Source organism: Populus alba, chromosome 4, assembly GCF_005239225.2.
Source record: "Populus alba chromosome 4, ASM523922v2, whole genome shotgun sequence".
Taxonomy (NCBI): Eukaryota; Viridiplantae; Streptophyta; class Magnoliopsida; order Malpighiales; family Salicaceae; genus Populus; species Populus alba.
The window spans coordinates 10,361,617-10,374,189 of NC_133287.1; positions in this window are offsets into that span (position 1 = coordinate 10,361,617).

A 12,573-nucleotide genomic window follows, 5' to 3' on the forward strand; every position below is an offset into this window, starting at 1 on the left:
ACAAAGACCACCCTCAAGAAAATGTTTTGAGATCCATCAAGTGAGTTAATTTTTTTCATTTTATTAACTAATGATCATTGATAATAAGTTTTTTAATCCATATCGCAACAATTATATTATTAGGTTTACCAAAATCCGTCTAACTGGGATTCAATATCTATTTATTGCAGTGAGCATGGTGTTGATGTTAAGGGATTTTTTGCTTGGTCTTTAATGGACAAATTTCGAATGGGGAACTGGTTATGCTGTGAGGTTCGGCCCTCTAACTATGTAATTGATTTTCAAAAATGATTTGAAACGATATCCTAAAAAAATCAGTCAAGTGCGTTCAAGCAGTTTCTTAGAAGAGGACTCCCACAGCCCTATTCCACATACGTATCCTTCTGATTACTTCTAATGAAACGTCGAAAATTGAAGATAGTTTGGTTCGGGATGCTAAAAGGCCAAGAAACGCCTGAATTCCTTCACAGCAGGTAATCTGAAGTCAAAGTTGTTAGCATCTGCAAATTGGGCTTTAACGGCTGAGAGATAGAGCTCTCAGCATTAATTAATTCAGCAGAATTTTGGTCACCACTTCATTCATTCAAGGCTGTGGTTAAGAATAAAAAATTCATGGTTCTGGTTTTCCTTTGTTTTGTTTAATTATGGTTTTTAGAATTTAATTTGATTATTTACTGTTGTATCATTTTTTCATTCTGATTAATATTGATTTATGATTCGTTTAATAATAATACAAAAACCATCTTCTGCACCATCAATTGATTATGGGTTTGTTTAATATTAGTTGTTTTTTTTTTCAGAAGAAAAAACGTAATATTTGACCCTAAAAAAAATAAAAGAATATGGATGATCAATGAAAACGAATACAAAATGAAATGGACAGGCCGAAAGGACCATGTGAGCAAAGAACAAGATATTTCCTATTGCATGAAATAACGGCTAGCATATTTCTATGGCAACACCAAGATATATCCTATCTAGCAACAAATCTAGACCATAATGTGTTTGTGATTATGAAATGAATAAGCAGGTATGTCATAACCCATTTTTGGGTTATTCTTTCAAATTCACCTTTTCTCTTCCAAAAAATCTCAAATATAATTCGGACTAAAATCTTTAAAAATCTAAAAAAATTATAACATTGAGATGAGGATGTCGGAGCGCCCAGAACATGGCTAAAACTTTCCCGGTTGAGGAGGTTAGGAAATACAAAGATTGAAATAAATATATAATATTTTTTGACATATGAAGAGCTATGTTGACAAAAAAAATTCAATTTAAAGAAAAAAGGTCCAAAAACAAATAATTATGGACTTCATTAAATTTTATTCGAGGTTTAAGTTCATTATAAAAGTTCCAAAGGAAACGTTAACTTTAGTTGCAGCTAAGGGTGACCAAATTTGGAATCATTGTGCTGCTATAGTAGCCTCGGCACCTGTTGCTTCAACCTTTTCTATTCTACCCTGAATTGTACTAGTAGAAGTTGTATGCAATAATATATTTCATTGAAGTTTTTATGATGAAATTACAATTGATGCAGAATGGCATTTTCTCTTGTTCGCTTTAATTCTTCCCAGTCTCAATCTCAACCTCTTCTTCATATTTTTTTCTATCTTTCCTGAAGTTTCCTTTTTGTTAAAGGAGAGCTTAACACTATTTTCTCCACCATATTGAATTCCATCACGTCATCTCTCCAACCAGCCTCAACGCTGTGAGGGGTAAAAAAGAATGGGATTAATTGGGAGAGTTTAAAACCTTTTTATTTGATTTTTTTCTTGTATTTTTCTTCTATTATTGATTTATAAAAAAAAAGTAAGAAGAAAGAGTCTGCGATCCAATTTCTAAATCTCAATATTGATTCTTGCTGATGATCTTAAAAGCAAATGTATTGTTACATGCAAAAGAATCAAATGACATGATCAATAAGTTAGCTTAGATGAGAGATGTTTGTAAGTTGAAGGGTTTAATTAGTGGAATACAAATACAATGTTAGCATTTGATGTAGCCAATAAACATGCTCGTTAAGTTCACATTAAAGACCAAGAGTTACCTAATACTACTAACCAAACTAGAGCTTGCAGGTCACCTATACTTGTAAACCATTTAATTGGATTATGCTATTATACTAAAACAACGAACTTATTGAGCAATTTTCTAAATCTATTAATTAGTCTTTATGTAAATGTAACTCATAATTACTAATTATGCTTGAATATGTTTCTATCAAAACCACTTGAACACTTCTTTTAACAAGAACTAACTTCCTGAAACGGATTTCATCAACTCTTAACATACAAATGTTAATCAATGCTATCAAATCAATAGAATGTGTTGAAGTATTTTCTTTACCTATAAATTTGACTTACATGGTATTATTTATTTGCATCCATCAAATTTTTATCCAAGTACAAGAATATATTTCTCTAAAAAAAATGGGAAGTTCTGGCAGAAGCATCTCCTCAACACTATTTCTTTTTATCGGTATACTTATGATCATTACACCGGGGTTTGCGATTCGTACTAATGAAGAAAATCCAGAGCTTTCTCAACATTTGGAAGAGTGCCACACAAAAAGTGACAAAGCGTTGTGCAATAGAAATCTCTAATGGTATATTACAACAACAATACTCCATCAGAATATTGTTGCCAAAAGCATATAACAACCGGGAAAAGCATGCCATGATGATTTCATAAAACTATTCATTTCAAAAGTTCCGAAGGAAAAGGTAACTTTTGTTGCAGCCAAGGGTGACCAAATCTGGAACCATTTGTGCTGCTATTGTAGCCTCGGCACCTGCTGCTTCACCCCTTTCTATTCTACCTTGAATTGTAGGGGTTTAAGTTGTATGCAATAATAGGTGTCTTTATGGTGCAAGGTGACATTGAAGTGATTGGATAACCATTTTGTTACTTCCATCTTTCTTTCTTTTTTACTATGTTTTGTTTTCTCATAAGACAACCTCATGGGTGGAGCACTTGTTGGATTTGATATAAATGTTTATGCATTTAAATACGAAGCTTTATTTTCATTTTGTCATAAGACAACCTAACGGTCGAGCATTTGTTGGATTTGATATAAAATATTTATGTATTTAGATATGAGTTTTATTTTTATTTTCTCATAAAATGGGCTGAGCTCAGGACACAAATAATTTGTGGATTGTAATAAAAAAAAAAAAATCTTTTCCCAAGTTTTACTTTCATTTTATTCCTCTTACATTGGGTTGTTTTAGGATCAAACTTGATGGTCTGTTTCACTTGGGTTTATATAGGGTTCCAGCGGTGTCAAGGAAAAAAAATCTTACACTCAGTTGATGCTTGATATCATACCCAATTTCGGATCTCCCCAAGATTATTTGATAAAAAAGTACATTTTTTCATTTAAAAATCTAAAAACTCATAAAATAAAAAATTCAAAAATATTTTTTGAAACGAGGAGATAAGTTTATAAGCTTTAACAAGTCAAAAAGCCAGAAGAATAGTCACAATCGTGATATTCTTACAAGACAAACTGAAGAAAGGCTTGACAGAAAGAAAGTTTGAGGTTGAAATCCAAAACGTGACCAAAATTGAAAGATTTAATTAATTTTAAGGACTTAATTAATTTCAAATAGGTTTAATTGACTTAAATTAAAGTGCAAATTAAGTTTGAAAGTCAATTGGGCAAAACTTGATGGTCTGTTTCACTTGGGTTTATATAGGGTTCTAGCGGTGTCAAGGAAAAAATCTGACGCTCGGATAAGGCTTGATATTCAGCCTCTGTTGATGATCTGGACACAGTTTGTTGCTTCTTGGAGGACCACGATATAGGATTGTTCCCTAAAAATATGACCAACCGAGTAGTGGAGCGTCTGTCATTAGGGTCCCCTGCCCAGTCAGCATCACTAAATGCCTTGAGCTGCAAATCTCCTTTAGTGTAAGAAATACCAACATTCCAGGCCCTAGGTGCCTGTTTTAAGCCATAGAGGGATTTATGCAATTTGCACACATGGTGAGGATGTAATGAGTTTGCAAAGCCAGGGGGCTGGGACATGTAAACCTCCTCTTGAAGAATGCCATGAAGGAATGCATTCTTGACATCTAATTGGCAGAGAGGCCAATTGAAATGAGCAGCAAGGGCCAGAACTAGGCGAATGGTGGCAGGTTTCACCATTGGACTAAAAGTGTCACCATAATCCAAGCCATGTTCCTGACTAAACCCTTGAGCAACCAAATCTAAAAAATATTTTTTCATTTAAAAATCTAAAAAACTCATAAAATAAAAATTCAAAAATATTTTTTGAAACGAGGAGATAAGTTTATAAGCTTTAACAGGTCAAAAAGCCAGAAGAATAGTCAAATCGTGATATTCTTACAAGACAAACTGAAGAAAGGCTTGACATAAAGAAAGTTGAGGTTGAAATCCAAACGTGACCAAAATTGAAAGATTTAATTAAGTTTAAGGACTTAATTAAATTTCAAATAGGTTTAATTGACTTAATTAAAGTGCAAAATTAAGTTTGAAAGTCAATTGGGCAAAACTTGAAGAATAATTAATTATATGGACTTACTTATACTTTTAATGGGTCTCGTGGATTCAATAAAGGACTCAATTTAAGAAAAATAAAGTTTGGATGCCTGATTCAGATCAATTCGCTATTTTTTAGCAAGATGGTTATGGAAAAGGGTAACATAGCAGTTCCAATGGGGTTGATCTGTTGATGTCATCTTTACAAGAAGGATTCCACAGGAAAAAATTTAGAGGAGTTAGCCATCTAATTTCTAAATTTCACTATTGATTCTTAAGGATAATCTTAAAAGGAAAGGTATTTTTACACGCTTAGAGGAGAGATGTTTATAGCTTGAAGGTTATTCAGACTAGCCACTCTCCTTCATCTGGATGACTCTCCATCACGAGCTCTCCTCTCGTTAGCCAAACTAGAGAAAACGTTGCTTTGGCCTTTGAGAATTCTTGGTTTCCCTCTTCAGCCGGCCATTGATCAACAGTCTCTCTCTCAGTCGGCCAAAACCAGATCTCCTCCCTCACTTCTTCTTCCCCTACAGAACCCTTTTTTCCTTTTACCCATAGCCAATCACCTTCCCCGATTTCCTCATCCCACTCATCCCGACAGCCTGCTCATTTCCATTTCCTTCGGACAAGAACGAGAGAGAGAGATAGAGCACCCAAAACCAGTCCCCCTCCTGGCATTCCCCTCTCTCGGCCATTTCTTCCCCTGCTCCTGAAGCAGCCCTCTCTGTCAACGAAGCCTCAGACCAGCCTCCACCGAGCCCCACAGCAGCAGCAACCATTTCTTCTGAGTAGAGACAAGACAGACACGAAATGAGATGAAGGACGAGCAGAAGGAAAGAAGATAAACAGATGAAAACTAGAGAGACGGACCACCAGGCCTTCGCCATCACCTTTGTCCCTTCGTTCCGTCTCCAGTTTCTTCTCTCCATGGTGCAACTTTTTTTCTCCTCCACAAGAACAAGTATTAATTAGTAGAAGCAGCAGCCAAGTCATGAGATCAGCTCCATCCCGGTCGACGCCATCCACCAGCTTCATCCTAGAGCACCAGCTTCGTCCCTGCACCAAGTAAGCTTCTCTCGTCCTTATGTATGCATGCATGAATTCGATTCACCCAGTTACTGTGCATGTAAATTTTAATTCACCAGTAACTGTTCACGCGGGTCTCCTGCTGGCAGAAAAGAAAAAAAAGTTTATGTTTGGCTTCTAGGGGTCATCCTTGATTTTTTGAACTGTTCAGTTTCTTGTAAATTTTTGAGAATATATACGCAGTTTGTTTGTCTTTAAATTGCAATTAATGTGAGTTTGTTTTTTTTTTTTGCCAAAAAATATATATATTTTAATTTGTGTGTTGCATACGACCAATACCCTAACATGTTTTGAACGTTTTTTTTTATGAAAAAAATATTAAAAGTTTTGAAAATGTGTTTTCGAATGCATTTCTTAAACACAAACATTATTTTCTTGCATTTTTCTGGATTTTACAACATATTTTGTAAGACTCAAAGGGTATTGACCAATATTCCAAAAAATATAAAAAATTTCATTTTGGAGAGAAATCATCTATTATTCAACATTAATGTTTGGATAAAGAAGTCCCAAAAGGGTGAATATCCAAAATATTATTGGAAATAACTTGTTATTATTCGTTATTAATATTTGGATAAAGAAGCCCTCGGTGGTAAATATCCAAAATAATTTTCTACGAATAATAAATCACCACACATCCTTGAAAGAAGCCTTGATTATAATCAAGGACACTTCAATTTTTGACTCCATGATTTACGAGCCATGAGAGTATGAAACACGAAGGTAAAAATAGGCTTTTAAAGTGCCCTTAATTTCTTTAGATTTCTAATTTTTGTCCCTCTTCCTTGCGATTTACGAGTTCATGGAATCTCCTTGGATTTCTATCTTAATAAATTTAGTTTGAATCAAACCTAGAAAAACTAATGGGATTAGAAAACACCAACACCATAGCAATTATAAGGCAAACCAAGCACCAAGCAGCTTACCTTAGGTAGGGCGTCCTAGGGGTTCTAATACCTTCCCTTTACGCAACGAGTCCCTTGCCTTAGAATCTCTGAAAGACGAGTTAGGGTTCCTAGCGACCAAAATACTAGGTGGCGATGACTCCAAAGAAATCAATCAAGCAAATACAAACGAAAAACAAATCGTCATCGGACGCTACGCAGGTGACGGGCGAGAATTCTGACATCCATTGCATGCTAATTAAATGGTTTACAAATAGAGATAACATACAAACTATAGTTACATTAATATTATTATGTAACTCTTGTTCTTTAATGTAAGTTTAATGTGAACTTAACCTATGTATTTATCTTACCTTAAATGTAACTAGTACCCGTAATAAAATGCTACAACACAATATACGAGATTATGAACAAGTTTTGGAGTTCTCAACTAATCGAGTCTAGCTTCTATATATTTCATGGATCCCCAAGATTTGTGAAAATTCTAGAACTCTTCCAAGTTGCCGCAACCTGCAACTCACCCGAGTCGGTCATTGACTCCTCTCTCCCTCTCACCTTCCTAGGCATTACTTGGTTCAAATTTCCTCTAGCTCAGCGAATTATATTTTATGAGCTCACCGAGTCAATTTAAACCTTATTCAATTTAGTAATACTCCCCAAGCTAAAAAAATTACTCTCCCAAACACCATTCCACTTTCTCCCACTTGTTGTCCACCTAGTGTGGCTAGAAAACTCCCCAAAACCCATCCTCTTATACACTTCAAGTGATGCAATTTCACAAACCATAGCCGAGTCAAATGCAGATATGGGTCATCTCTCAAGAATGAAACTCGACAAGCCATCAAATCGTTTCCATATTTCCCTGAGTTGCCTACATTTGACACTAAAGCTTCAGTGATTGCTTTGCAAATAACAATGTTTCCTAACAAAGGGTTTTCTATTAGCATCGTTTGTCATCATGGAATTCTTGATAGGAAATCTGCTACAACTTTCATCAAGGCATATGCTTATATATGGAAACACTTAGAATATGATCAATAACCTTTGTTACCTAGTGAGCTAACCCAATTTTTAGACAGGGGAGTTATCAAGGATGCATATGGACTTGAAATGATCTTCTTGAACAAATGGTTATCACTGACCAGGTCGGATATAAAGACAAAAATAGTAAAAATAAAATTTATTTAGTTTTAGAGTATTATAGAATATACTTATATAAGAAATATTGTAGACATACTCTTGTGTGGTAAACTCCACCATTACTATTGTATATTTCCCTACACACACACACACACACACACACACACACACACACAAAGGGTTGACTACCAATTAGATTAAGCCTCCCAATTATTCTCAACTTGGTATCAGAGCCTTCTGCCGTCAGAACTCTTTTCTCCCTTCCTCCCTTTGCAGCCGACCCTCTCTTTACTTTCTCTACATGGATTCTATTGTTGCCGCTGACTTCTCCTTCTCCACAGGTGGCGGAGCACAGCTGGCCAGCCATCCCCAAGCTGCTGTCGCTGGTGCTTTTTCCTCCCTACAGCACCCTCCACTTGCAGAGCTTGTCTCTGATTCTTCCTCCCAAGTCCCTGTCATTCCTTTACCTCTCATGGGAACCCACATTACAACTATTGTTCCTTTAGTGAACACTCACAATGTTGTTTCACTAAAGCTTACGAACACAAATTATCTTTATTGGAGAATATAGATGAAGCCATATCTCATTGGTCAATGTGTTTTTCACTTCGTTAATGGCTTAGTGTCGTGTCCTCTATCTTATATTTTGACAGCTTTGTTGGTTCTTCCTCTACCATCAGCCCTTTTTTTCTTCGTTGGAAGCAACAAGATCAACTTATTTTGAGTGCTTTGCTCTCCTCTCTCTCCATGGATGTGTTGCATCTCGTGGTAGATGATTCTACTTCGTATTGTGTATGGCGCACTCTTGAGAAAGCACTTGCCTCTCCATCTAATTCTCGCATCATACAACTTCATGGCTCCTTTTAAGACCTTCGGCAAGGTGACTTATCGGTTAGTCTATACATGTAGCTAGAAAAATCATTATTTGACGAATTGGCTGCTGTTGGTCGCCCCATGTCTCTTGAAGATTTCAATCTTTATGTGTGTCATGGCCTTCATGGTGAGTTCAAAGACTTAGTAATGAGTCTCATAACCAAGGCAAAATCGCTATCCTATACAAATCTTCACGGCCACCTTCTTACCCATGAATTTCTGCACAAGAACTATTTCCATTCCATGGTTGCCACTCCCTCTTTGTTGCTTTCTTCTTCTCTCCTACAGCAGCCACCTTTGCTGCCAACACCACAATTTTCTGCACACCATGCTATGTCTCATCACAGCCCTAACTTCAACCGCAACAGGGGTCGCTGTAGAGGTAATTGGCGTCCCCACAGCAACCGTTCCACTCCCCAGAACAGGGGCCAATCTGCTGCAGATTGGCGGCTAAACCACTCGCAGCAGACTAGGCGCCATTCCAGTGCTGGGCAGTGGTCTGGACAGCAGCCTGTACGCTGCCAATTGTGCTCCGGTTTTGGGCACACAGCTCCCCATTATTCCCAGTTTCGTAGCAGCTCTCTGCACATCTTGCTGTTGGGAATATTTCTACTGCAACTTGGTTCCTCGACACCGGCGCAAATCAACACGTCACACCTGATCTTGGATCTCTGACGATTCTACACCCTATCTTGGTAATGATTATTTGCATGTTGGTGACGGTAAGGGCCTTGACATATCCCATTTTGGACATACTAAATTACATTCTCCAAAACGCATGTTTACATTATCTAATGTTGTCCATGTGCCTCACATTACCAAACCATTGTTATCTGTTCAAAAATTTTTGTCGTGATAACCATGTTTATTTTGAATTTCATGCTTCTATGTTTTATGTGAAGGATCTCGTCACCAAGGAAGTTCTCCTTTCCGGTCATAGTCATGATGGTCTTTATGCCCTTTCTGAGTCTTCTGCCACGTCAGTTCCTCAAGCTTTTTGGTCTCCTTACATCTCTGCAACTACTGACCTGTGGCATCGTCATTTAGGTCATCCAACCCCTCGCATTTTCAATTTGTTAGTTTCTGGCAATAAAATCGTATGTACTTCTAGACGTTCTCTTACTCAATGTCAAGCTTGTCCTTTAGGAAAGTCGTCCCATTTTTCATTACAACCTACGGGTCACAAAACTTCTGCCCCACTTAAATTAATTTTTAGTGATGTTTGGGATCCTGCCCCTATGTTTTCTTCTAATGGCTTCTGCTATTTTGTTATTTTTGTCGACGCGTATACCAAACATATATGGTATTATCCACTTGTTGTGAAATCTGATGTGTTTTGCATTTTTCAACATTTTTAAACACTTATTGAGTGTCAGTTTTCTCTTATAATTAAATCTGTTCAAACTGATTAGGGCGGTGAACATTATAAATTAAATAAATGTTTTTAGACCATTGGTATTCATCATCGGTTAATTTGTCCTCATACTCATGAACAAAATGGCACTGTTGAACGTCGTCATCGACATATTGTCGAAACTGGCCTAACCCTTTTAGGCCAGTGTAATGCCCCTTTGCGATTTTGGAACTATGCTTTTGACTCATCGGTCTACCTTATTAATCGCATGCCTACTTTTGTTCTAAAAAATACATCTTTGTTTGAGTGTCTGTTTCGACGCACTCCTGATTTTAACTTCCTATGTGCTTTTGGGTGTCTTTGTTCTCCCTTTTTGCGTCCATATCATGCTTATAAATTAGATTTCTGGTCTTCTCCTTGTGTGTTTTTAGGTTATAGCTCATCCCATCTCGGTTATCGTTGCCTTGACTTGGAATCTGATCGTATTTATGTCTCATGTCAAGTTCGTTTTCATGAAAATGTCTTTCCTTTTGCAAAGTCTAAACAGGTAACAACCTCACTGGTACCTCCCACCCCACCTACCTATCTTCCATCCTTGAACCCTCCTCCATCCTTTCAGCCTCCTACTTACCAAACTGACCCTAACCACAACCCAATTCTGCCCTCTGCCGCACCCTACCAGACTACCCCTTTGCCCATAGATTCTACCACCCCTTCATCACGATCCCACATTGCCATACTATCACCATATACTTGTCTTTCCAATGATCATTGTGCAGGAATAGGTTCTCCATCACCAGATGTGCATGTTCTTAGGTCTGGTGCAACAGAGCAGCCTGGTTCTGCAAAAGATCATCCTAGACCTACCGTAGCCTCACTAGTGTCTGCAATGCCGACCAGTCCCTCCATTGCTTCTCCAGCTGGTCTGCAGCTTTATGTAGGCCTCTCCTCATATACTCTTCAACATCTTCCAGGTATAGGTCACACTTCTCCATGCCCAGCTGCTCGTTAACATCCCATGATTCTTCATCCACGGCAGCCCAAGACAACACTGTCCACAACCACTACCGCAACCTCTCCTGACTCCTTCAGCCGGGTAGTTTCTCCTCCCTCTCATAAGTCATTTGTTTTTAATGATGCTAACAGATATGAGGTGTGGCATGGTGCTATGCGTGAGGAAATTCAGGCCTTACGCGCAAACAGAACTTGGACCTTAGTATCCTTTCACCCCTCCATGAATGTTGTTGGTAGTTAGTGGGTATACAAGATTAAACGCAAATCTGATGGAAGCATCGAGAGATATAAGGCGCGTCTGGTTGCTAGAGGTTTCACTCAGTAAGAAAGTATTGATTACTTTGAAACTTTTAGTCCTGTCATCAAACAGGCAATCATCATATTAGTCTTCTCCATTGCAGTTTCGTGTGGTTGGAAAATTCATCAGCTTGACATCCATAATGCCTTCCTCAATGGTGTTCTTGATGAGGAGGTCTACATGAAACAACCTCCAGGTTTTGTTGATTCTGCTCTCCCCTCTCATGTTTGCCGATTGCATAAATCTCTATATGGTTTAAAATAGGCTCCACGGGCTTGGTACACTCATCTAAATGATTTCCTATTATCTATTGGTTTTCGTGCCTCTAAGGTGGATACCTCATTGTTTATCTTCTCTGTTGGTGTTGATATTTGTTATATTTTGGTCTACATTGATGATATTCTGCTTACAGGTAGTAACTCTCTTCTACTCTAACGCCTCATTCAACTACTAAGCTGAGAATTTAAGCTTTGCGACTTGGGTTCTGTTCATTATTTTTTACGTATTGAGGTTCAGTCTACTAGTATGGGTCTTATGCTCCACCAACATAAATATATACTTGACATCCTCACTTGGGCTGGTATGTTATCTTGCAAACTTGTTGATACTTCTATCTCTACATCCAAAGCTACCATTCTGCCCAATCCATTGTTTTCTGATGCTACCCGTGTTCGTCAAATTGTGTGTGCACTTCGGTATCTCACTTTTACGCGCCTAGATATTTGCTTTACTGTTAACAGAGTCTATCAGTTTATGCATGCTCCTACAGATTCTCATTGGGCTGTCGTGAAACGCATCTTGCGTTATCTTCGGGGTACGACATCACATGGCTTACATATTACTCGCAGTTCTTCTTTTTCCTTACATGGTTTTACAGATGCAGATTAGGCAGGCAGTGTTGAGGATAGAAAATCTACAGGTGGTTACCTTATGTTTTTTGGTGAGACGCTGATTTCATGGAAATCCGATAAACAACGCACAATTGCTCGCTCTTCTACTAAAGCTGTGTACAAAGCCTTAGCTGATGGCACTGCTGAGGTTATCTGGCTTCAGTACTTATTAACAGATCTCCAGCTTCCATCTGCTTCTGCTCCTATTATCTGGTGTGACAACCTTGGTGCCACTTATTTGTCTGCGAATCCTGTTTTTCATGCTCACACAAAACATGTTGAGGTCGATTATCATTTTATCCAAGATAGAGTTGCAAAGAAGGAGATTCATATTCGTTTTATTTCCTCTCAGGATCAACTTGCTGATGTCTTCACCAAGCCACTTCCTACTTCTTTGTTTACTGCTTTTCGTTTCAAGCTTCGAGTTGATCCTCCACCCTCAGCTTGAGAGGGCATATTATAGAATATACTTATATACAAAATATTTTAGACATACTCTTGTG